General features: G+C 34.2%; 1 long non-coding RNA gene across 1 annotated transcript in view; it reads left to right on the top strand.

The window, feature by feature from the left end:
• Positions 1-27,626, top strand: part of LOC116153535 (uncharacterized) — a 795,234-nt gene that overhangs the window by 713,457 nt on the left and 54,151 nt on the right. The window contains exon 15 of the long non-coding RNA XR_010380957.1: positions 15,624-15,673. This is a non-coding gene — a long non-coding RNA (uncharacterized LOC116153535). The remainder of the gene's footprint in view (positions 1-15,623; positions 15,674-27,626) is intronic.

The raw sequence follows: 27,626 nt of genomic DNA, 5'->3' as shown, positions 1-27,626 counted from the left end.
CTAGCCAGCTGGATCCCCAGTTTCTTCACAGGATATTACTATGTCAGTGAATTTAACTAAGTTTGTAGTCTGAAATCCACCCTTTAGGTCTAGAAACAGGGTTTTATCAGTGCACTTGGCTGCCAGATACTAAGCAGAATACTTCTTGGTGAGCAAGTTATTAGTCTCTTGAATGATAGTCTTGAAGTATTTTGATTAGGCCGGTGGTTTTCAAGCTGTATTCTATAAAACTCAAGAACTTCACTGTCCAATATGGCAGCTTTTAGCCATACATGAATGTTGAACAATTAAATGTAACTGGTTCAGTTATGGAACATAATTTTCAGAAATTTTTCTCAATTTCACATAACATTTTAATTTTGTTAGAATTTAATATTACTTAATTGAGATGTACAGTGAGTAAAAAATGCACACTGAATTTGAAGACTTGGTAGAAAAAAATGTAACATTAATTTTATGTTAATTGTGTATTTAAATATTTCTATATATGTTAGGTAAAATAAAATATAGTTATAAAATTAATTTTAACTCTGACTTTTTACTTTTTATAAAGGAGGCTCTTAGCAGATTTAAAATAACACATGTAACTCACATTATGGTTTTATTGGACAGAGCTGTTCGAGAATATGGGGTGTGTGGAGACAGAGGGTCAGTAGCACTATCCTTCCCATATCAAACTTCCCTTAAACAATGCAACTCTGCTCCTTTTCTGTGTTTTACAGTTGGGTTTCCTATAAAATTTAATCCCAAGAAAGTACTCTGTTGTTGAAAATAATGTTGAGAAACCTCATTTTAGATCAGAATGAGGTTTAATACAATAGGGTGATGCTTTTTGGTTTTGGTTTTCTTCAATTTGAATATGATACTCCTAAATATAGATCTTTTGATAGTTATCCTGTTTGGTACTTTTTAAGCTTTCTGGATCCATGGTCTAGCATTAATTTTAGAAAAAAAAATTGGCCATTTTTACTTCAATTATTTCTTCAATTCTGTCACATTCCTTTTCTTTCTGATATTCTAACTGCATAATTTTCCCACAGTTCTTGAATGTTTTGTTTTTTTGTCATTGTTTTTCTGTTTACCTTTCAGTTTGGAAAACTTGTATTGGCCTGTCTTCAAGATCACTGATTATTTCTTCTGCATATTGTTTGCACACTGTCAATATAGCATCACTCAGATATGTTATATTTCCACCCTTTAGGTATGTATATCATTTTATTGCATCATTCCAATTAAGAGATATTATGCCTCCTTTCATAGGCGCTATTTAAATTATATTTTATTTGGCTACCTTTCTCCTCATGTAGTGGAAATTAAGAAAAGCTACTATTTATCTCTAATTTTTTAACAAATCAAAAACTACTAAACTTGGTGCTGTTAGGCTTACAAAGAAGGATCAAACAGAATTTAAGCCCCACTGAAGCTTTTCATGTATATGGAGAGACAAGGCTAGTCTTCTGGAAACAAGTTAAAAAAAGATTACCTACTGGTGAAATATGGAGAGTAAAGAGTAGATTTTAAAGCTGGTTCAGTGTAAGAAATGGTGTCCTTTACAGTCTAGATAAGCATGCAGAGCCTGGGACCAGGACAAAAAATGAAGGCACTTAATTAAAATGTCTTATCTTATAAATGAAAATACATTGACAAAAAACACCTTATAAATAGTTACAGGTGTAGCTGAGAAGAGCTGCTAATATTTCTAGAAGTTTATTGATTTGTTTAATACATAATTTTGGATTTAAAAATTAATTTGTTATTGATATACCACCTACACACATGTCAGCATTTTCAGATAGTTTTTCTCAGCTAAATTAAGACAATTTAGTAGTATAATTCAGTACTAAGTATGTAGCAATGACTCTAGTTGATAATGGATATTGAGATTACAGCCCTGTCTTCATCAGGGTGACAGACATCATTCTGAAGTGTGTGATACCGATTCTGAAAATGAACAGTTTCTTACATTTGCACTTCAAAACTGCAGCCATCAGCAAATATTACCTCCTAAATAATATGTACAATAATTCTTTTCTGGTAATAGCATAGTCTGTTATTGTTAATTTTTTTTCCTGTGGGAAATTGCAAAATTTCAAATAGCATTTAAATACTAAGGGTCTTTTTAATGGAAGATAAGTTCAAAATATTTATTTTATGCTATTGTAATAAAATAATAAAATATATAGCATTTAAAATCCCAGAAGTAGTTATCTTTAATTTCTTTAAAAATTTATATTTATGTGCTGGAATAAACTTCCTATAACCCTGAATCAAGCATTAATAAATGAGGGAATTTAAATGTGGAGGATTTTATATTATCCTAGTATGAAAATATAATTTATCAAACCTTACCTTTTACTACTTACTAATATGCAACTTCTGCTGCTTTATACCTCTTCTGCTCATAGTCCCACCCTGGAAAGGCAGTATGAAATTGTCATTAAAAATGTATACTCTGAAGCCTCGGTATAAATCTGAATTTTAAGTCTTATTAGCCATTGACTGTGGTAAAGACATGTAATATTTCTGTGTGCAGTGTCCTCTTAGCATAATGGGGAATAGTATCTATCTCATAGGGTCTTGAAAGAATTAAGGTAATAAAGTCATTTATTCACTAAGTATTTGTAAACTACTAACTATGTGCCAAATCCCATTGTAGATTCTAGACACAGCAATGAAAAAAAAATTAGACAGTATTCTGCTTTTATAGAGATGAAATTCTAGTGAGAAGAGATAAATGATTAAAAAAATACATAGCATTAGAGGTTATAATAAATGTGATAAAGGAGAATAAGTCCAGGTAAGGTCATTGAGAGCAAATGCAACTGCTATATTAGATGCAATTATCATGGGAGTCCCATTGCAGGAGGCAGTATTTGAGTAGAGACTCAATAAAATGACAGCAGCCAAGTGGTTATCGAATGGAGAAGGATTTTTTCTTTCTTTTTTTTTTTTTTTTTTAGAGATACCGGTAAGTACAGAGCCCCTAAGGCAGGCGTGTGCTTGATGTGCTTAAAGAATAGCAAGGAGGTAAACGTGTCTGGATCAAAGTTGGCAAAAGGAGAGAGTTGGGCGGTTAGATTAGATCAGAGAGGTAGTGAGGGGAAGTGCCAGCCCTTGTGAAGCCATAGTAAGGATTTTGAATTTAACTCTGAATCAGGAAGAAAAGCCATTAGAAAGTTTTGTGTAGAACAGTAACATGATCTACCTTGGGATTTTAAGGAATTGTTCCTCTGGCTTCTCATGGAAGAGGAAACTATGGGAGAGCAAGGGAAGGTGCAGTGCGACCAACTGGGAGACTGTAGCAATTGTCCAGGGGGAACACGATGGTGGGTTAGAGGAGACTACTGGTCGTAGGATGTGATAGAAAGTGCTTGATTCAGGATATATGTTCAAAGTACAGCCTGTAGGCAGACAGCCCTCCCAAATTTTTACCTCAGCACCTACAAGAATAGATTTGACAATTTTTGAGATGAGAGAGGCAAAGACAAAGGGTAGGATTTCAGTTGGAGAGGGACATGGAATGGATATGGTGCAGAATGTAACTTGTCTCATATAAAAAAATACGGTAAATATTGGCTCATCTCCACCACAAATGCTGTTTCCATCTTGTGTACTTTTCACTTTGCTCTTGCGTCTGGTCATTCCAAATTCTTCCTTTTCTTCAAAAGCCAGTTTGAAGTTCATCTCTAATCACACCCCAATAATCTTTTCCCTTCTATGAAATCTTAAATTTGTGTAACCTGCATAGATTTTCTGATGCATTTCTATGTGGCTTTACGTTTTTCTGTTATTCATGGGACTGTAACGTTGTGAGTGTGTGTGGGTGAGTGCACAGAAGCATCACATTTCATCTCTCTAAATCTATCAGATGATTTGGTGTCAAGCACATTGAAAATTAATGCTTAAGCGGAACATGGGAGCAGGTGTTGTGAAATATGAAGTATTCATTATAGAATTTTCTTTCCCTTTGAGAACACATATAGACATTCAGGTGTGGAGTGTACCTGTAACTACAGGCTCAATGTCTATCAAACAAGGCTCTAATTTCTACTGGAAAAGGGTGATCTTCTTTGTGGGGACATGTTGGTTAAATATTCCTGATATGTGTTCTTATGACTGGTTGTTCATTTTCGCTTCCACTCTGGATGTTCTCATGTTGAAATTCACATGTGATTAAAGAGCTTCACATTTACTGGCTCCCATACATCCATCTATAATGCCTCCTTCCCTGAACTCCTTGCCCTCCATCTTCTAATCTTTCTTCTTTCAGGCCCCTGGCCAAGTGACCAGTTTGCTAATATTAAGGCCACTCCTGTAACCAGCTATCTCAGAACCAGAGAATAGGCCTTGTGTGCAAGAACCTTGCTGGTGATGAATAGGAGGAGGATCTAGAAAGAATGACGCAGGGAAAGAGAGAGAACTACTCAGGAGTACAACCTTGAGCTGGTTACCAATGAAGGCAGCTGGGCCTCAGCCCAGCCCCAGGCCCTCTAAGGATCCCTATAAAATACCCATCAGCATTGCATCTCTGCCCAAGACATGGAGGAGGGACTATTTGTACTGGCTCCATTCAGTTTCCCCATTTGTCAGGGGTTGCCTTAGGGAGCAGAAATATCTCATACCTCCAGCTTTGTCTAGTGCATGGGCTCGAATGTTCAGCTGGGCTACTGCATCCTTTTTGGAGGTGGCAGAGATGCCCCAGGGCAGAAAACAAGAGATGGAGTCATATTAGCTCAGGCTAAATGAGGTTAAGCTGCATTTGTGTACAACTGGATGCCATAACAATGGCTGAAACAAAAAGTAGGAACCTGCAGGATGTGAGATAAGGCATGAAAAATGTTCTACACACAGAAAAGTGTATCTTCAATGATAAACACATGGTTCTTCTATTAGAATAATTCATTGATCAGTGTTCAGGGGTCATAAAATAAATTTTATATTTTGTCCTGAGTATGGTTTATTTTCAGGTAACTTCTATCAAGCTTTTCTTCATTTGTAAAATCAAAGCTACGTTTCTGTTATCCGTGTTTCAGTGAGACAGCTGTCTCCTAAAGCTCATTTCCCAGTGTTTTACTGATTTTCTAGATGGCTTGTGAAGAAGTGGATTAAGGTTTTAAAAGTATAATTATCATAGTTGACTTAAGAGTTCTATGTGTCACCAGAGTTTCCTCTAACAGGTATGGTCGATGTCAGCACTTTGAAATCATCAGGACTTCATTTCCTTTTAAGGGATGTAATTGGCTGCATAGTTTGGTGATTTTTGAGAGAATGGGAAGAGATCCCTGATTTTACTCGTTGCTTTATCCCTCTTCCGAAAAGAGCTTTCCTCATCTTTCCAAGGTCTACATTTTTATAAATTTAGCCTATAGCCTAGGCTTTTTACCCTCTATAAACAGCATACTGTATAGCACAGGGAACTATATTCAATAGCTTGTAATAACCTATAATGGAAAATAATATGAAAAAGAATATGTATGTGTGTGTGTAACTGAGTCACTATGTGTATACCAGAAACTAACACAACATTGTAAATCAACTATATATCAAAATTTGTTAATAAAAATTTATAAATGCGAATAATGCATTTTTTATATCTTAATGTATCTGTGCTAATTAGCTCCTCACCTGAAATCAGCTTTTGATATTGATAGTTAAGGATGATGAGGTGAATGGGAAGACACTTGCATCATAAGGTATGAGTTGACCTTTGATGGTGGGAAAACGTCTACCCACTTCTTAATGTTTTCTGTAGTTCTCTTTGAAAGAAGGATTACCTCAGTTGAAAAGTTAGAATAAATTGCCTTTAAGAGGGTAGAAAAAATGGGAGGATTTTCTGATGCAGTTTGGTAATGAACCTGAACAAAGAGAGGGGTAAGGAGAAAGATCCAATTCTTGCTTTGCTGATTTAAATAACCAAAAGAACTGAGGGCTTTACTGAGCAGTGGATTTAAATAGAAGGCACCTTTAGAATAAGAAGGAGCAACAATGCTGTGTGTTTACCAGATTGAGACTGGATAACATGGATTCCCTTTCAGAGTAGAAATATCTTCCTGAACTAAATCAAATACACAATAAGGAGGGCAAGTCTATTCCTGTTTATAATTTTAAAAGAGCTTCATGGATGGTTTTAATAACAGTGAGTCTTGGCTTTGAAGGCCTCCTAAACTGATACTTTAAATGAAGTTGCTAAGTCTTAAAATTGACATTTCTTGGGTGACAAGTTTGATCTATAACTCTCCTTATAAAATTTAGCACTGTGGAGATAGAACCATTTTGAAACCACAGCTTTGCCCCTTATTAACTTGGATAACTTACCCAGCTTCCATGAATCTCATTTTTTTAATCTGTAAAATGGAATAAAAACTCTTTGCTTTAAAATTACTGTGCATTATATATTTTATCAACTTTTATTATAATTTTCATAGCAAGAATAGGAATTTTTATAAAACACTAGCATATTTATAGCAGTATAGACTATATGATTTATAATGTAACAATTACCATAGTAATTATTATACTTGAATATCAGGAACTGTGGTCTAATACAGTGTTAATATCAGATAGATCAAAGGAATCGAAGTATAGTTTACCAAGTTTATCTAAACTGATTAGCATGCCTCACCGTATTCTCTTAAGACCAGAGTGCTATCTGAAAAGAAAGATAAATTTTTCAGATAATACTTTTTCCCCCTTTATCATATTAAAAGATTGTGTCTTGATGTTCTGGGAAGTTAGCTGTTTGCAAAATCCCTAGCACTCATGCTGTTTTATTTTGTCTTCTATGTTTACTTGTTGAGAATCTGGCCATAAAATTCAGTCATTTTTGTGGTATTTCTGTTCAATAGAAAGGCCTTGACTGTCTTAGGGGTATTACGAATGAGAAGGATTACAGGGCTCCCTCACCAAGATTATTTTAATAGTCTCACTGTGTCCAGTTTTCACTCCTCTTTAGCCCTTTTTAGCCTTTTCCATGCATGCTGCTTCCTTTGGGAAGTCCTAAAGACTAATTACAATCTTGTCCTTTCTATAAAATAAATTTCTGTAATTCTGTTTCCTAGACTTTGAGTTCACTATTTTCTGTACCACTGTTGTTTGGCAAAGCAGAATTATTCACTGCTTCCTGCACTTCCCACAGTTTCTTGATTTTATATGTGGACACTCAACTGTTTTTCACATTTGAGGAATGCTTTTCCTCTTCCTGTCTCTCTATCCCTTCTTTGACATCAGCTCACATGGCAACTGCATGGAGAAGAACTAGCCACCCCTTCACTGCCATCTTGTCCCAGAGCAAGACTGTCTGCAAAGGGAGAAGCTTTTGAAGTGAATCTTTACAGTAAATGGACCCAATGCCTTTAGAGGAAGGGCCAGTTGACTTAGTAAGTGATACAAAAATGTTTCAAATAAGGATATAAACTGTATTATCCATAAAAATTAATATTTATACTTGAAAATGTACCTGTGCTTAACTGAATAGAAACTAAGGGAACTGGCATGTCTTTGCCTCACATGGGTGGGGAAATAATAAAAGAAATCCTGACTGGATGATCCATATTGCACTTATAGAAGGGGTTCCAGAGTCCCTGCGTCATCTGTGAACTCAGGGAGCAAGGCATCACTGGTGAAATCCAGAGGTTTCTTCAGATGGACCAGCTCAAAGCTGGTGAGGGAAGACAAAAAGATTTCCTCTTGTCAGGAGGAGAAGGTATGTTTCCAGGAGTGTAGTTGGAGATACGGATGAAGGGACTTGAAGAAAGACTACCTGGGGTAAAAGAGAATAAAGCCAAGGGAGGTGCACCTGGGTAGAGAGGGGGAAAAGGGACAAATTAGAAGAACTCTCAAAGATCTCTTTCCTTTGAGACCTAGGGTGTAGTCCATAGTAGTGAGAGATTGTTTTTTTAATCCTACATTATACTTCTCCTTTGGAATTGTTCCATTTATCTGTACAACATAGTTTGATTATCTCAGATTAGACTGAAGGATCAGAGAAGTATATGGTGCAAATTCCTTCTCACTACAGCTCCTCCCAGACCTCCAGTAGAGAAGTAGTTAATCGTGAGTTGGAATGCTATTTGGTGACCAGACATACAGGAATGTTGTTTGTAGAGAATTTGGTTTCACTGGCAAAATACTATCAGTGCTAAGAAGGATTCTGAAGTAGATGAACACAAGAAAAGCTGTCAAATCTTATTACCATGCCCTGCATCAAAGGGAAGTTCCCTTGGGCAGGAGGAAAGGAAAGTTGAAGATGTGCATTATGGCTTCTGTACTATATTCTCCTTTCTTTCAGCAAAAAATAAAATTCTCTTTCTCTCTCACTTTGAACTGACATGGCTTTTTATCTTAATTATGGAATGTATCCTTTTATAATTTATATAATAAAAATATTTATATAATAGTAGTCTAATTGCAAAGCACTGTCAGTTAAATCACACCATTGGATTCTGTCATACTATGATTTATAACCAGGATCTGGGAGAGGTTAAAGGATGGTATTTGCGTTGATTGTATAGTCTTAGTTTATCAGAAACTAGATTTTTAAAATAAATGGAAGGCATTTAATAGCAGTTGTATAGCAAATAGCTGAGGATTTATTACCAGTGATAAAATAAGAGACTGAAATGAAAAAGTACATATTTTATTGTTCAAGTCATTGATCATCCATCCATCCATCCATTATCTAGTCATCTGTCTACTGTACAAATTATTCTCCCCATCAAAACAAAGCAAATAACTCTACTCATAATAAAGCAGAGGAAAATGAGTTAACAATAGACAGTAAAAATTGCTGTTCTTACGCTTGACACACATGCTCATGCCGTGTAACTTTTGTATATCTTCTTCTGCCCAACTTCTCTGTTTCATTTGGTTAATTCTTATTTGATAAGGAAAGTGGGGGCCATGGCTATAAAAGGGTAGCACAAGGGATCCTTGTGATGGAACTGTTACATATCCTTAAATGTGGTGGTGAGCACAGGAATCTACATATCTGATAAAATTGCACAGAACTAAATACACTCACACTCATGAGTGAATGTGAAACCAGTGATATCTGAATAAGGTCAATCGGTTTTATTAATGTCAGTTTCCTCATTGTGTGTTGTACTATAGTTATTTAAGATGTTACCACTGGAGAAAACTGTGAAGGGTAGCAGGATCTCTCTGTATCATTTCTTACAACTGCATGTGAGTCTATAATTATTTTAAAATGTAAAAGATAAAAAAAAAACTCCCCAGATGTCCATAGATACCTATATTATTAGTGTGATATTAACAGTGTTTATTAAAGAGATATTTTTCACATATATGTAAATAAGTTATAGACAGTGGTAGTAGATTGTTAATCTCATGGTAAATCCCCTCTACTAAGTTAGGTCTAGTTAATAAGTTTCTTAACTAGTTCTTAAAACTTGCTGAATCCAGTGGTCATTTAATGCAAACACTTGATATCAGAAAAACAAAAACTACTTCCTATTTGAAACATATATCTTAAATATAGGATTCCATGGGAAGAAAAAAAGTAAAATAAATTCTTGTCTGCTTCTATATGACTGGCTATTCCTTCTTACTTTCCTTTCTTGGATTCTCAGTCTATCTTGAACTGTTCATGTTAGCTAGTCCAAGATGTCACTCATTTTCTCTTCTCTTCTTTGTATTTTTAAGAACTGTGAAGGCTCTGAAGTTTTACTCTAATTATAAGCTAACAAATTGGTTTGCCAAGTTCTGTAGATGCTGGCAGAAGACACGAAACTCCCGAGTCAGAGACAAAGGGCTTTATTGCTCATGGCATAACAGGAAGTAGGAACTTTATGTTTCCATTATTTTTCCTTTTTCCCCAAGTCACACAGAGATGACACAAAAGTGACCCAGGTGGATGCTATGGTACAGATCCCCTATATGTTCAGAAAAACCGTAAACTGATCATTTAAGATCACTAGCCAATATGCCCAACGTTTGTGCAGGATAGAGGCATTCTTTTTATTATCCTGGTCAGGAAACAAATTTAACCTCTGCTTCATGTGGATATATTATCTTTGTCTTCCAAGGCAACTTACTTCACACATCCTTGAAAAAGTCACAAACAAATTCACTGCAGCAATGTCTTAAATTGTTTCCCAGCCCTTTGTTTTCCTAATGATCTCATCTGGTTCCATGGTTTTCAATATCAATATGCGAATGAGTCTCAATTTATAACCCTAATCTTAACCTCTCTCTCAAATTTATACCAACTTCAAAAAACCCTTATTTGTGTTTTAAGCACTTCAAACTTAATAACATCAAAATAGAAACTGTGGGTTTTCTCTCTGACTCAAAATCTGATCTTTCCTTCTCAATTAATGTCATCTATAATCACCCATTTTCTCAGGTCCAAAACCTAGAAGCTGCCCTAATTTCTTGATTCCTTCAATTCACATATATACATCACTAGTAAATCTTGTTGACCCTTCCCCTAAAGCATACCCTGATTACAAACTACATTGCAGAGATGATCACCACCACCACCACTACTACTACTGTTGCTATTACTTCACTTTTATCTAGAAGTGCCCATATAACATGTAAATAGGAGAACTGTATGGGAATTCCAGAAAGGCTATTTAAGGACACTGACTCAAAAAGAAGTAAGGCTTTTTGTTTATTTTTCTTTCATCATCCTTCCTCTTTGCTGGAATATACAATTGGAAGCCAGAAGTTCTAGAATGTTAAGCCACTTGCAATACCAAGGATTAAAGAAAGCTGAGGACTTGGTAACACTTATCAGCCTGGGAAAAGAGAGAAGACTATAGGCAGGCTGTCTGCCTGTCTGGAATTGTCTTTAGTTTCATAAGCTTGAGGAATTGACCAATCTTAAATTGTTTACTCTCTCAGATTATGAGAAACTGGCCAGTGAGGATAAAGCTTAGGAGGATGGATGATGAGATCATACAGAATTAAACTTTAGAGCATCTAGGAAATTCCTGTTCAATGATGGCTTACTTCCTGGTCTGCTATCAAAGAGGTTTTTCCTTTATTTCATTCACTGATTCTTCATCAGAAGGACACATACGCCTGCTTTCTTCTCTGTTGTGTCCTCCATGTCTAAAGCTAAAAGGGTAATAAGGGCGCAGTAAGTTCTTGTCCATCTTTCAGTACTAAAATTGGGCCTTTTTAAGAGTCAAGTGCTTATTTTAATTGACTCAGCAAATGAAGATAATAAAGGAAAATTTTACTGAGTGATAAAAACATTGAGTTTACTTTAGGGACTGGATACCAGCTTGAGGACATTGTAACACAAATGCTCAGTTCAAATGCTACTTCCTCTGGGAAGCTTCTCCAGATAAAAGACTGGGACTGAATTAAATGCACCTTCCTTGTTTTCTAATTAAAGCCAAGCACATGCCACTATTATCTCCCTGCATTGTAATTAGGCTTTTAAATTGTCTCTTCCAGTACACTGGATGTCTCTTAAGACAGGACTTGCATCCTGTATTTCTAGGTCTTGAGAGCAAGTGCTAGGCTAGATAGGTATTATATGCTCAATAAACATTGATTAATTGAAGAAATGAATCAATCAATGAATAGTATAGGAGAGAAAGAATGGGTGAATGAATTATCATTTTCTTGGAACAGTTAACAGTAGCACAGAATAGCTGTGAGTTACTTAAGGCTACACAGTGATTGACATAGAAGCAAGACCTTGATTATTATTTGACTATTAAATCAGGAAGCCTGTGCATTTTATGAAGCTCTGCAAAAGCCCTAGAAATGGAGTCATGTAATGTTTTCCCAGAATCCTAGCTTTCTAAGCTATAAAACTGTCATCATTTTATTTATATTAAAGAATTATTATTGAAATCAATAAAATGATAATTTTTAAAATACATTTCCTGATTTGTAGTAAGTGATTAATATTCATTTATATTTTAAAAATTATATTCACATTCCTTAAGTAGTCATTATTTTTAGGTTACATAGGATTAATTAAACATTTGATATAATTTATTCCTGATTCATAGGCTCATGTGTAAATGTGTTCTAGTATCTGATCTTGTTTTGCCAGTGAGGAGAAAGAAGTGTGAGGAATAAGATGTATACAAATTGGTTTTAGAAAATAGATGCTATCTTCCTTTGCAGAAATTACATCAAAATTTAAAAACGATTTAAACCATCTTTCTATTTCATTTGATTTTCTTTCTGTTAAGTGGTGATGACATATTTAAAAGGTGAGACACACCAAGCATCTAGCATTAATATTACAGTTTATCCATTTTGGGGGTTAGAATAGTTCACTTATTTGCTGTATTTATTTATAATAATAATAATAATAATGATTTATTTAAAACTCTTAAGAATTCTGTCGTGAAAGATACACTCTTCAAATGACCATTGTAAGAATAAGAAAGAAAGCGGTGCTTCCCAATGCATTTTCAGAACTCTCTCAGGGGAGCTTATACTCTCAGTGTCCTGTGGACCATGGGTGGCTAGAGAGACAGGTTGGAAAAAAATATATAGAAAAAGGCTGGAATTAGAAATGAAACTTTATTGATCCCCAGCAGGTTTCTTCTTACTACAAACTTTTCAGCTGTTCCAAAAATCTGAGCCAATTGAAGTGAATTCAGAAATGACATTTCTGGTGAGTTTGCTTTATTCAGTAAGAATGACAAATGAGGGAACTGCTCCTAACCTGAGCTGTAGAGGGACATACTGCTTTTTGTTGATACTGTATTTTTAGTTTATGTTGGAGATAAGCATCATCTTCTACTTGGCGGGATATAATAGGAAAAGTATATTCTTGATGAGAAAGAATGAAATACCCTCATATTCATTCAACAAAATTTATTGAACTTCTATTATGTGTATCACTTTATGATTCACAAGTCCACGGGGATAGAAAACTGTGAAATCACGATGCTCAGCTTCAAGAGCTTACATTAAATTAGAGGAGACAAGGAACAGTAGAAAAGCAGCAGAAAAAGGTAGTGTTAAAATGTAGAAACAGAGTTGATTATTGTCAGAGATCTGTTGATCAGTAGAGAAATATATAGATATAGGTAGGTATAAAGTTTAAAAACACAGCTTAATAAATATTTGTATATTGGTATGGGATTTTACTACTTTAAAATATTTTCAATATGTTATTTAAGTAACATAACATCCATGCCTGCATGATTGGTATTATTTGTCTCACTTTCATAGATAAGGAAATGAAGCTCACTGAGTTCATGTTCATAAATTAAGAAAAGGCATATATGTCTCTTCATTCCAAACCCAGTATAACTGAACTGCTTTCAACTGTGAATCATTATTTGGATATTCATATTTAATGAGAGGCTGTATAGCAATGTTGTTAATAAGTTGGGCCCTAAAATCAGATATCGTTTGGCTTTGACTCTTACCTGCTATGTGACCTTAGTCAGGTTGCCAATTCCTTCTATGGCTCCATTTTTTAAAAAAATCTGGATAATAGAAATAACAATAGTAATTGCCTCAGAAGGCAGTGTATTAGTTAATTTACCCTCAACTACAAATGCTGAGTCATGGCTTATATAACATAGACATTGATTTTTTTTTCATTAAGACTTTTTTTTTTTTGAGCACTTTGAGGTTCAAAGCAAAATTGAGGGGAAGGTATAGATTTCCCATATTACTCCCTGCCCCACACATGCTTAGTCTTCCTCATTATCAACATCCTTCACACAAGCACTACATTTATTACCACTGATGAATCTATAATAAACATCACAATCACCCCAAGTCCATGATTTACATTACGGTTCACTCAACTTGGTGCATTCTATGGGTTTGGACAGCCATATAATGACATATATCTAACATTATGGTATCATAATATTTTCCCTGTCTTAAAAATCCTCTGTGCTCTGCCTATTCATCCCTCCCTCCCATTTAACGCTTTGGCAGCCGCTAGTCTTTTTACAGCCTCATAGTTTTACCTTTTTTAGAATGTCATATAGTTGGAATCATACGGTGTACAGCCTTATCTGATTGGATTCTTTCACTTAGTAACATGCATTTGTTTCTTCCATGTCTTTTCATGGCTTGAAGGCTCATTTGTTTTTAGTGCTGAATAATATTCCATTGTCTAGCTGTACCACAGTTTATTTATCCATTCACCTACCAAAGGAGCTCTTGGTTGCTTCCAAGTTTTGCAATCATGAATAATGCTACTATAAAACATTGCCATGCAGGGTTTTTTTTTTTTTGTATGTGTGTGTGTATGGACATGTTTTTGACACCTTTGAGTGAATACCAATGGGAATTATTGCTGGATCATATAGTAAGAGTACATTTAGTTTTGTAAGAAACCACCAAACTATCTTCCAAAATGGCTGCATCATTTTACATTGTCACTAGCACTGAATGAGAGTTTCTGTTGCTCCAAATCCTTGCCAGTACTTGGAGCTGTCGGTGTTCTGGATTTTGGCCATTCTAATAGGTGTGTGCTGATATCTCGTTGTTCTAATTTGTATTCCCCTGATGTGGAACAACTTTTCCTATGCTTGTTTGCATCTGTTTATCTTCCGTGGTGAGGTATCCATTAAGGTTTTGGGCCCATTTTTAAATCGGGTTGTTGCCTTATTATTGAGTTTTAAAGTTTCTTTACAAAGAATGTACATATTTTGAGTAACAGTCCTCTATCAGAATGTCTTTTACAAATATTTTATCCCAGTCTGTTGCTTGTCTTACCATTCTCTTGATACTGCCTTTCACAGAGCAGAAATTTTAATTAAGTTCAGTTTATCAATTATTTCTTTCATTGATCATGCCTTTTTAAAACTGAATCTGAAAGTCATGACATACCTAAGGTCATCTAGATTTTCTTTTATGTTATCTTCTAGGAGAAATGGATTATTTTCACACAGATAGTTTGTAGGTAGATGGTTCCAGGTTTGGTTCTACAGTTCAGCATTATCACCAACATCCCACAGTTATTTTATCTGCTCAGTGTGCCACTGTCAAGGTTTTGGTGATATCTTTCCTTCTGGTCTAGTATTTATCTGATGTTGGTTTCCTTCTGGTCTGACGTGTGTATGAAGATGTTTGTAGGTAAAAACATCGTGCCCACATAGAACCATGTAGAAGAAGTTGTCCTGCATATCTTTTACTTGTCCTTTCAGATCCCTTCTTAACCCTCCTCCAGGAAGTCTATGTGAAGGAGGCCAACAAGAATGAACTTATTCAGCCAACTCTGATTTCCAGTTTATTTTAGCTAATGAAACCAGGAGGTTGAAAGTAGAGAGAATGATGTTGAGGTATTTATTTCCCATTGCTCCCTCATTGCCAGGTCAGTGTGGGTTGTTTATCCCACTGTGCAAAATCTTTGCAAAATCTGATCATTTTAAGTATACTCCTGTGCTTTCACCTTTCTGAGACACTACTAAGATTCAGTCAAAATAGCATCCTTTCTTACTGCTGTAAGCCCAATAAACAGCTTTGCTTGATTAGCATTTTTTTTCTAGTGGTCTTTTGGAGACATTTGGCATCTGACAGCTTCCACCTTATCTTCAGTGTGCTGAGATCTCACTCCACCCAGATGGGGACTGCAAATCCTAGACTAAACCTGAACAAGAGGCAAGGATTGTGAGAGGGTTGATTGATGCGTTCTATGTTTTTGTTTTTTTTTTTAGATTTTGTGAGTAAAGTGCAGTTGGGAGTATCAGATAGAAAAAGAATGAAGGTAAGAGTTTAAACCTGACAGCAGTTTTTCATATATTACATTGTCTTGGAGCACCAGAGGAATAGGAAGGAGATGCAACTCTACTGTATCTTATTAAAAAAAGGGTACAGGATTACGCTATGTGTACCTCAGTGGGATCTCCAACTCCAGATCTAAGAATGGTATTCACCTACTCAGAGTGACGGATGATCAAAGCATCTGTAATTCCCTTTCACTTTGGCCACACATACTAATTGAGCTTAGGTATATATTATTTGAGAATGACTAGAGAAGGGAAAAAAATCAAACAGTGGATTTAAAAACATACTTCACTGGGGAAGGAATCCAAAAAAAAAAAAAAAAAACTTTGTTATTAGAATAGTTTAGAATCTCAACACTGAAATCACCTAGGTATCTCTTAAAATATAACAAAGCCCAGGAGACCCTATTTATAGGGATCATGATTTAATTGATATGTTTAGTCCCTAGTGCCAATGTGTATCTAGGAATGAGAAATACAGATCTAGAACAGAGGCTGGCTAACTACAGTTTGTGGGCAGAATCTGGCCCACTGCCTGTTTTTGCACAGCTCATAAACTAAAGGATTGTTTTTACAATTGTAAAGAGTTGAAGAAAAAAGAATATTTCAGTACATAAAAATTATATGCAATTCAAATTATAGTCTTCATAAAGGTTTATGAGAACAGATCCCCTCTCATCCATTTGCATATTGTCTGTGGTGGCTTCTGTGTTGCGCAGGCAGAGCTGAGTAGTTGGGACCGAGACTGTATGGCTTACAAAGCCTAACATTCTTAACATCTGTACCTTCACAGAAAACATTTACTGACTCCTAATCTAAAAGATTCAGAGGAAAAGCATACCTCTAAGAAGGGGCTACTGCACAATTTAGAATAAAATTTTAGGCAATTTTTTGATATATTAATTAGTACATCATAAAGTAATGATTAAAATTGATAACATAATTATGTGGAGAAAACCCACTTAGTCACTATCAAAAGGCACAAGAGGAAATGAAAAGAGATGAATTCAGTGAGGAAGGCGAGTAGTGAAATGCAAGAGCAGTGCTGGACATTGTCCTGTCCATGCCTTTACAATGACAAATCACCCTTTTACTCTTCTTCACTATGGTTTCCATTTTACAGCAGCAGAAGTATAGACTTGGAAAACACAAATAACAAAGAAACACACATGCAGCTGGCATACAAACTTGTATTCTGTGATACAACTGCTTCTGTGTAGAGTCTAACTTTCGGGAAGCTGAAGCCAATGTCTTCACTGAAATTCCTTCCGTTATAACATGCTTTATCCAACTAAACTTATATGTATTCTCCATAATTTGCATTAAAGAAATGTTAACTCTGCACATCATTGCAGTTTTAGGTCATTCTTATAGCAGTGGACAAGAGTGTACTAGGCTGCACTGGAACCATTTTCACCCGCAACTCTATGTGGCTAAACAAAACCAATGGCAATGAATAGTAGTTCATGCTGTAGAGACTAGGTATCTATCCTCTTGACGTTTAGCCGTGGATTTTTCACTTTGGTGATGAGGCTGAAAGTAAGCGAACCATTAGAGGTAGGTGAGAAGCAAGAAACCTCGTGAAGGAACAGTTGATCTACTGTTATTATATAGAAGTGTAACTTTAAATAATTTTTTAAAGTGAAAAAAAAATCACACAGATTGAAAAAATACAAAAGATAATATGCATTTGGGTATTGAAAAGGAGCATGGAAATTACTAGCAAAAATTCAGAATAGCAGGAATTTCTGGGCCTAGGAAAACAAAGCCTTTTTGGAGGTACACTGAAGGAGTTCAAAAGTAATGCTATTCACTTGTTTTTTAGTAGATATGTGATTGTTCTATTATTTTTTTTTGTCTGTAAACTGTCCATATTTCTTTATAAAAGGTACGATTAGCAAAATTACGATATAAAATATATTTGAATATAAATTACATAGGACTGAATTTTGATGACAGTTTTCAGTAGATACAGTAAAAATAAATTAAAAATCATGGAACTTTTACTTTCTGTTTGAGGTGTTATACCAAGATATTTCAGAAATATGTCTTCATTCAGGTCAAAGACAACTATAATAGAATAATCAAAAAAATTTCACAACAACCTGAGGATATGTCTCAACTATTTAGCATAAAAATAGGTGGAATAAAAAAACAAAATGGTTATCATCTATGTATGTAAAAACATGAGTTTTAAAATGAGTTATAGTGCCTTTGAAAGATAATCCTCTAAACTAAAAACGAAAAGATGAATATTTTCCACCAAATTTCTATATTTAAATTTCAAAATATGGAGTGAATTAATTCATCAGTTTATTCCTGGGGAGAGTAAACTCTCTTATTCTATTTCCAAAGACAGTCTTTTAAGTGACTCATTTGTCTTGTACAGTTTTTGCTGACCTTATTCTTTCAATTTGTGGGAGTGTGAGTGTAAATATTTTATAATACCAAAGTGTAAAATATTTAAATGCCACATCTCATACTACTATATATATTTTAAAAGATGCTTCAGAAATGCCCAAGTGTTAATGTTTCCTGGATGTTTAGTTTATATGTATATATAGGAATAGTGCTTCAAATGGATTGTTGACAATTCCTTTTGATCATATAAGTTATACATGTTTCATAATATAAGATTAAGTTAAATGTTTGGAAATGAACTAGTTCTGAATGGAATCATGATATCAGTTTTAAAATAGATTTTTACTACAAATCTTAAAATATTTCCCTATATTTATCATAGATTATGGAATGTAAGTTACAATCTATGACAACACAAGCTGTTATTTAATATGCTACCAAGAAATAAAAGATGGATCTGATTAGCAACAAATCATGAACATATAATACACCTAACATTTTCAGAGATGTTAAAATGTGAAAAAAAATTACCTAGGTCTTAAAATTCAAAAAATACCTAGTATAAAATATTTTATCATTTTTTCAGGCATAATATACTGCCCCAAATTCTGAGCGCTTGCTTAGCACCTTCTATTTTGGGATTTCTTTTCTTTTTTCTTTTCTTTGATTTTCCGATTAGCATTATATATTATATCTTATACCTCAAAGCAGGATCTTGTATTTTCTTCAGCTTCTCCATAATAATTGGTTTCTTTCAACGAGCCTTCTTATTGAAAGAGATAGAGTTTATCCTTTAGCTACAACTGTGTTTTAACATACCTGATACAATTTACTGAATAGTAAAGCGAGAGCTTTCCTATGAGACTCATGTTATATGAAAACTGTAAGCATGATTGGCTTCAAGACAGAACAGATGCTTTCCTTTTTCTAGATTATTAGTGCTGGAAGATATTCTGTAAAAAGTTATTCTGTAAAGATCTCTGTACCCGATACTCATTTTTGCTGTGAACCTAAAACTGTTCTAAAAAATAAAGTGTACACACACACACACACACACACACACAAACATATATGATATTCTGAATGATAGCTTTAAATCTGACTCTGAAGCAACTAAACAAAAATAATATGTCAAGTTTGGAGAAATGGACAGACTAGACCACATTTTAAAAGTATTTAATCTAGTTTATAAATTCGGTAACATCCAGGAGTGATTTAGCCATTTCATCAGCAGCATAATGACTATGCTGTTTATGCAATATACCCATAAGAGCAATTCATATTCTGAAATCAGATGAAGAAAGATTGGGAACTTCTGGGTGTTCTGTAGAGAGATCTAATCAAATATGTAGTGAACATCAGTAACCTATAAAAAACACTGCTGGCAGAGCTTAGACGTCCTAAGATCAAAGAGTTTACAAGTTTTTGAGATGGAGAGGATTTTGAGTGGATGTTAAGAGAAGGAATCTTAAATTCTCTGGAAAAGAAGGTTCATTGTGGAAAGTGATAGGCTATGATTTTTCCAACAGTAGAGAGGATGGGCAAGAGATTCCAACTGGGCTTTATCTTGCAGTAGTTATCAGAAGTTTTTGAACATGGAATTGAAATAAAAAAGATGTTTAGGAAGATAAGACTGTTTAAGTAGGAAGATTAAGGAGACAGTGGACTCTTGCTGTGTTCCAGATCTAAGATGATAAGGGCCTGGAATAAGGAGGTAGAGATGAGCATGAAAAGAAAGAGATTAATGTAGTAGATATTTTAAAAAACATTGTAGGATTTTAAGACCAATAAAATTATATTGACACTGTAATATACTTGAAAAGATGGCCATAAATATTTTTAGAAACTTTCCTGTTTTTCCATGTTTTCTTTGCATTACAGAGCAAAATCCTTTTTTTTTTTTTTTTTGAGGAAAAAATACAAGTTTTCTACTGATGTTATTGAGGTGAAGAACAATTACAAAAAGAGAGAGAGATTTCTAAAAGATATCTTACTCTTTGTTTGTAATTATACTACAGTTTTGAAGATATAAATATTATCCAGTGATGAATTCATAACAAAAATGACTTGTGGCTTGTGATAAATTAGAGCAGGCATAAAACAAAATTGTTTCTGGTCTCAGAGCTAAAAGGGCCACTTACATTACACAAAGTTGAGAAATCAAGCTAAAGACTTAGATAATGTCCCTAAACTATGATTAATGGTGAAATGAGATTGAGTCCATAAAAAAGACTAACACTTATTTTAAAATATGCCTGCTTCAATATTATTTCTACTGTCAAAAGTGGATTCATAAAAAATTTCAGTTATGGGCAATTGATTAGAAATCATACCCTCTCAGTAAAATGGTGAATTTAATTTTTATGGACAAATGGCCAAATCAGAATTAGGAGCATTCTGAGTGCTCTGATTGGTCATTATTGCCATTCATGGGACGTATACTTGAGTCATGAATATGTATATTCATATTATTATATGCATTTAAAATTTTAATTCTATGTAATTTTATTTCCACAAGTATATAAAGCTCCAAACTGAACAGTTATTTGAAAGAATAACAGCTAAATAGGAGACTGCATGAGCACATCAGTGATAGTGAAAAATCGTATTTAAAGACAGAGATATATTAAACTGCTGGGTTTTCACTAGGCAGTCATCACTGCACACTTTCATGGCACTGCTGCTGAAGCCAATCTCTCTAGAGTTGGAGGTGGTTAATGTTTCACTAGGAATAGCAATGTGCTTTAAACTTGGGCAATTATTTCTGTTATGTGTGACCTTGGTGGTTAAGTCGCCATTTCCAATTAGTGTGACTGTAAAGCCATACAAATTTTAAGGTTCACTAGGAAAGCAGAAATTGTTGAGCTCACAGAAGAGCAACTAATTTTTGGAAGCTTTGACATTAAACTAGAGGACCAAAATTGATCTTGGAGTCAGTCCTACCAGATCATTATTTTTTAACTTTTGAATAATTATAGTAGTTTTAGTGTTTAGATAGGGGAATTTTTCTGTATCTGAAAACAAATGGTGACTTACACCATTGTCATATGTTAACATTAGAATTATTAAAATGATGAAAGTCAAAGGCCAAAAGCCATTTATTATGATTATTTCTGTATTGATCCACTGTTAGACAATTGTATTTAGATAAATTAAAAGAAAAAATATAGAGCAGAGCCCATGTAAATATCCCATGCCTAGCTGCTTGTGTTATGTACTTACAAATTAAGATACTCACATAGAAATTTCAGTGTGAAATTCTGAGGTCACATTTCCTTGAATTACTATCTCATTTCTTGATTACCAACCAGATTCCAAAGTTATTTATAATTTTACACTATTTCAAATTAATACAATGGATTTATTTTAAAATGCTCTCTTTTGAAAAAATTAATCTCATTTACCTTGATACCTGCCTGCCAGATGATACTAGTTGCTCTCATAGGACACTGCACATAAACAATACTTAGAATTATTCTACTATGTTATGAATTGGAAATTTTGGCCTGTATCTTCCACTGGGACAGTGGCTCCCTGACAATAAAACTTTGATTTTCTGTGATGTTCAGTTCATAATGTAATACTCATCACTTGATTGGTATTAAATGAATCTTTGTTAGGTATTGATAAATATAAACCCCCAAAAATAAAGCCAGATCCAACGGGATTATATATCCATATTTTTCTTTTACAATTTTTGGAATAATTTTCAAAGTGCTTCATCTTAGCTATTTATCAAAATCTCTGTAAGATAACTCCTACCAATAACATAAGTTCATGTTCACTTACCCAAATATTGCAACTAACTTTAGAAATATGAATCCACTTACTTCATGTGCTTAACAAAAGCAACAAAGTGGTATTTTGAGGATAAGAATTTGATTCTAAGGTGGCAGTGTTGTCTGAAAATAGACATTATAATTATACAGTATCATTATTACACTGTCATTAGAGATTACTTTAGAATATAATTAACCAGAAAGATGATGCATATAATGCATGAGTCATCATTGTAGTTGCTGTATTTACACAAAAGAAATAGAAAGTTAATAAGTACTTCAAGTTAATGAGAGTTTCCCTAAATTGCACTGTTCTTTCTCTGACTAATTTAAATTTCATTTGAATCAGGCATCATCTTTTCATTTTGTGGAAGTTCTCAGTTTGTGACATTTTTGAATTAAAGAGGAGATGAGAATTTTAGATGACATAAAGCAGTATTTTAAAACATGTTAAATCAATCTTCAGTTTCACTTGCTTAAAAGCAAGAATTGTCCCTCTTTTTACTGTTCAATATGATACATAAAATTTTATAATATTCAACTGATAACCAGATTGAATGCACAGAGGTTTTTAAGTGAAATAAATCCTGTTTAATTAAAGCTGAAATGTGGAATTGAGTTTAGAAGCAACTGAATAGGCAATAGAATGCAATTTGGAGAGCACAATAGCAAATTCAGGAATTATTTGAGTTACTAGGTACTATATAAAAAACGTTGATAAAACACATACTACAGAGTTGAGTGACAGTCAGTTAACTTCCCTCCTTCAGTTTCCTCATCTATAAAGTATGTTAAACAAAGATTACCTATAAATTAATTTGCAGCTTTAAAATTTTTATTCAGTCTGTGGGAAAATGAACTCCTGAACTCCTATAGTGTTCCAAAGCATAGATTATTAAAAATTAACAAACATACAAAAACCTCCTAAAAGTCCACATTATCTTTGAAGGAAGAAGACTCCATTTTGTTTATTCTTTCTATTTTGTAGAAGTTCAAGACAGTAACTTGCTCAATGAGAGTCCTCATCTATAAAATACTTTGAGTAGAATGTACTTAGTTTAGGAATGCTAAGGGTAACCAAACCCAAGATCTATGGATTAAGGCACGTGGCTCCCTGACAAATGTCACATAAACTAGGTGAGCATGTAGATATGAAGTGGACGTGCTTCATATCCTCAGTACTCTCGGTGACCTGCAGGTGGGCCGTAGAGAGTGATCTGAGGAGACTTAGACTTCTCTTTATTTCATCTGTGCTTCTTCACTTCTTATATCTTTGAATTTATTGTGAAGCTTGATACCGTATAAGTCTGATTTGACAATCCATAGTTTGTGTTCACTCACACAGACTGAATAAAATGGAAATTAAGTGGAGTATATGACCGAACATATCGGTCCTACACAGCTCACCATGATAGGATGAATAGTTTAGTTAGTTTTAGATAGCTAGTTTTCTCTGCATCTGTTAGACCAGTGGAAAGGGAAAGAATGTTTATCTCTCTGACTGGAATGACGACATATGATTTCCTGACTATCTGAAGGAATTTGGCGTTTGGAAATCCATGGATACTTTTCCGCGATGAGGTGCTGCTCTTTGTGGTTTTAAACCTTGGATGGATGGCATGATCATGCTAATACTGACAGGACTGGGGGTTATGGGGTGAGCTAGAGCTACTGGTGTATGATGCTTTACTTCCAATCTGTATGCTTCAGAAAAAGGACCATTTGAAATGGTCTTAGACCTGAGTGAGAATGGTCCTTTAACTAGGCTGTTTACTTTAGATAATTTCACTCTGGCCCTCCATTGGCTGAACCCCATCTTCAGGTGTGAATCCTACAGGGCCAAGAGAGTTATCCATCCTGTTTCTATACCACACATCAGTATTCTCTGCCCAAATCGCCTTGAACCCACTTCAGGGGCCTATGGGGGCTGATTTCTTTGCCTGTCCTCCCAAATATGGATTATAATACTGGTGTGCACACCCTAGGCTCAAGAATTTGTGGGGCTGTGTAAAAATCATGGACCTGCAGGCTGGGCTCAGCCTCAGCAAGCATGAGGCTTCTCAATACTCAGAATGGAACTAAATGCAAAAGTAAAAAGAGGAGACAGGCCAGGGACCACACATTGGTGGTAAAACTGTGTGGAGTTACAAAATGAAATTTAATATGGCTGCCTATTTATCTTTTTCAGAATTGGGAAAAGGGAACATGTATTAACTTTCTTTTGGAAGATACAGAGATTTCCCGTGTAACCCCTGTTTCCACACATGCATAGCTTCCCTATTATCAACTTCTCCGACCAGAGTGATACATTTTTTACAGTTGACAGACTTTAATTGATACATCATTATCACCCAGAACCCATAGTTTAAATTAGGATTTATTTAAATGGATTGGTGCTGTACATTGTATAGTTTTTGATAAATGTATAATGACATGTATCCACAATTGCATTAGAAATAGTAGTTTCCTTGTCCTAAAAATCCACTGTGCTCCATCTATCCTTTCCTTCCAACTCCAACCCATGGCAACTAACGATTATTTTGCTGTCTCCATACTTTTGCCTTTCCAGTATGTCATATAGTTGGAATCATACAGTATATAGCCTTTTCTAATTGACTTCTTTCACTTAGCAATATACATTTAAGTTTTCTTCATATCTTTTTATGCCTTGATAGCTCTTTTTTTTTTTTTAATAAAATGTACTGAATAATGTTACATTGTCTAGATCTACCACAGTTTATCCTAGTGAAGGACATCTTGGTTGCTTCCAAGTTTTGAAAATTATGACTAAATGCTATATGTATCAGTGTGCAGGTTTTTATGTGACTATAAGTTGTTAACTTTGCATAGGTACCAAGGAAAATAATTGTATGATAAAAGTGTATTTAGTTTTGTAAAAAACTGCCAAACTGTCTTTCAAAGTGGTTGTATTATTTTGTATTCTCACTAGTAGTGAATGAGAGTTCCTTTTGCTCCACATCCTCTCCAGCATTTGTTGTTATCAGTGTTCTGGAATTTGGCCATTCTTAGAGATGTGTAAGTTGTATCTCATTGTCCTTCTAATTTGCATTTCCCTATTGACATATGATATGGAGCACCTCTTCATATGCTTACTTGCCATCTGTATATCTTCTCTGGTGAGATGTCTGTTAAGGTTTTTGGCCCATTTTTTAATTGGGTTGGTTGTTTTCTTATTGTTGAGTTTTAAGAATTTTTGTATATTTTGGATAACCATCCTTTATCAGATATGGATTTTGCAAATATTTTATCTCAGTCTATGGCTTGTCTTTTCATTGTCTTGACAATATTTTGCATAGAGCAGAAATTTTTAATTTTATTAAAGTCCAGCTTACAGATTCTTCCTTTCTTGAATTATGCCATTGTTGTTGTATCTAAAAAGTCATTGCCAAACCCAAAGTCATATAGATTTTCTCCTCTATTATCTTCTAAGATTTTCATAGTTTTGCACATTACATTTAGGTCTGTGATCCATTTTGAGTTAGTTCTGTGAAGAGTGGAAGGTTAGTATTTGGACTCACGTTTTTGGCATGTTGATGTCCTGTTGTTGCATTACTATTTGTTGAAAAAACTATCGTTTCTCAATTTTACCTTCAAAATCTGTTGACTGTATTTATGTGGGTGCATTTCTAGACTCTATTCTCTTCCATTGATCTGTTTATTATTTCCCAATATCATATATACTAACCTTTTGTCAGCCTTATCTAGACTTTAAATATTTTGATATTTGGCATGTATATCTTTATTTGTATTCTGGTATAAGGCACAACAGATGTTCAGGCAGGTCTTCCACACTTTCATCCAAGGATATCTGGGATAAAATTTTTTAAATTTTGACAGTTTATTTCTGTCCCGAAGTAACATATATTTTTTATGTGGTTTTTTCACTTGCTGGTTTGCCACCACTCTGTTCTTACCTGAGCAATAGAGTACTGATTTTACATATGACAATGAACAGGTTCATACATATTAAAACACACTTATGGAAACTACAATGAGCAAGCGAAGTTAAATAATGGAATTCAAAAGCTGTTCAAAACTGAAATATCTTGCACACAGTTGAATAAATCAAACTAAAGGAAAAATATACTTTCTTGTATTGATGCAAAATAGTACTTTATACAATCCAACAGCAATTCCTAATTAAGTCCAAAAAGAAAAGATGTACTAAAGAAATTTATTAAATATGGTAAAGGTGATGTATCAAAATAAAATAGAACACTTATTGAATACTAAAGTCAAAAAATAAATTTATATTAAAATATGAGCATAATAGATGTTAGTTAACAATGATACAATAATATTACTTTTATCTCAATTTGTATTCATTATTTTTTTCAAATGACTGTTAAATTTTTCAGACTCAAATACTTATTAAGTAGTTTAGACCTAACAACTCAATAAACAAATGGTTATGTATTTCTTTTGGCCTAAGGGTGCTGTGGAATAAAACAAAACAAAGCACTAAGGGTGCTAAGAATGGAGAAAGTCAGGAAATGTCTTACTTATGGAATTTTAATAATATATCCCAGGCTTTCCTTACCTCAGATTTATTGAACCAGAGCCTTATAGAGACTAACCAGAAGTTCAATAAATGCACTAATTCTGATGATTTACATTTACATTTTCAGAATTTTTTTTGTTACTTGTCTATGATTGTTATTTGCCTTATGATTGACTGTAGATCTTGCAAAGTTCACTTTAATGATGCTGTTCATATTCATTATGGTTGATTGATAAAGTATTTTATGTTAATTTTTTTTGTTCTTGTTATTTTTATTATTGTATGTATATGGGCATTTTTGCAGCAGTCCTTAAGTTTCAAAGAAACTGTAGTCTTAAGACCTCCCAGTGGAACCAATTAACACTTAGCGTGTTTATCATGAAAACTCTAATTGTTCCTTATACGTGCACCCTCAGTTAAATTTTAATGAGGTTATTTATTTAGTACGTTTGACAATAGGCCTTTATATTCTACATGTGCTTTTGATGGTGGGTATTAATGAGCTAGTATAAAATAGTTTTGCAAAAAGAACTTCCATATGATTCTTTGATCTATAGAAGTGTTACAGTTTTGTCACTCATTAACCTACAAATGTTGAGAGTAAAGGGCACCATTAACTCTTGCAGGAAGACTTACCTCTGGCCCAGCTGTGGAGAAATAAAATGATTGCAGAAGAGTATTGACCAAAAGTTAGCTACACAGATTAATCATTATGAAAAATGCTGTCAGAAAAAAAGTTCATGCAATAAAATCATTTGGAAAAATCATGATGTTTTCATGACCTGTAGTTCACATTTTCATATTAAGTGCTCTGAGTGAGTACTTCTAAAGTAAATAAACAAGTTGAACATTGTTAAATTCAGTGATTAGCTACCAAACATTTCTTTTTTTTAACACCCACTACTAGCCCAAACAATTAGTGTTTCTAGCAAAATACTTTCAGAAGTACTGTACAAGAAATGGGTTCTAATATTCAATAATACTCAGTGAGTGTTTATTAATTATCAATTATGTCAGTCACTGCTAGATGCTAGTGTCAAGGAGGAAGAAAATTTCCTCTACCTTTTTAGGTTCTTCTGGCTGGCCTAAAAAGTAAATTGCCATAAGACAGATAGCAGGAGAAAAACCAAACAAAAGTTTACTATCATTTATACGTGGGAGAGGCCCAGGAAAACTGAATAATTAGCCAAAATGGCTGAAACCCTTACCTTAAATACTGTCTTCAGCTAAAGGCAAAAGATATCGGGGGTAGTGGTTTGGGACTTCAAAAGG

This window comes from Camelus dromedarius, chromosome 5, assembly GCF_036321535.1.
Source record: "Camelus dromedarius isolate mCamDro1 chromosome 5, mCamDro1.pat, whole genome shotgun sequence".
In the NCBI taxonomy this organism is placed as follows: domain Eukaryota; kingdom Metazoa; phylum Chordata; class Mammalia; order Artiodactyla; family Camelidae; genus Camelus; species Camelus dromedarius.
This window is presented reverse-complemented; position numbering and strand designations above follow the sequence as displayed.